Consider the following 609-nt stretch of genomic DNA (forward strand, 5'->3'; position numbering starts at 1 on the left):
CTTTGTTTGACAAAAATAAGATTCGGCAAGAATTTTGATATTTTTGTTTTAGAAACAAAACTTGCTAGCACAAGTAAAATCTTACCTTAGAGAAGGTTTTATTCAGTTACTGTGTGGATTACTGTTAGAGGCCAAATACTTGGGTGGTTGAAGATTTGACAAATTCTAAAGATGAAGAAGCAAAGATTTTTGGATTTAATTGGCTTTTGATTGCGATATCTAGAGCAAGGTATGCAACTCTTAAACTTATAAATGTTTATAATTATTTGAAAGTTGCATGAAAAACACAAACATTGATCTTGTCGGATTCGACTATTTCTCTGATTAAATATTTTTTTATTTTTTTACTACGTTATCTTTTAATTTATTTATTATTTTTTATGTTTGAGCATGAGGTCGAATCCCAGTAGTGATATCAGAGCCATTGTTTGATGTTTTTCATGTGATTTGCATGTTCGATTCTTGGTGACAATCAATAAGATTGATTTGTATGTTGATTTGATATATATCAATTTTAAAGGCTTTATTTAAAATTTACCTTTCTATTTTAATTTAAATCTGGACAGCATGTAATTAATTCATCAAAACATATTTTAAAAGGTTTAAAAT

Source organism: Theobroma umbraticum, unplaced genomic scaffold (genome assembly GCF_002168275.2).
Source record: "Theobroma umbraticum cultivar Fairchild unplaced genomic scaffold, ASM216827v3 scaffold_55.0, whole genome shotgun sequence".
In the NCBI taxonomy this organism is placed as follows: domain Eukaryota; kingdom Viridiplantae; phylum Streptophyta; class Magnoliopsida; order Malvales; family Malvaceae; genus Theobroma; species Theobroma umbraticum.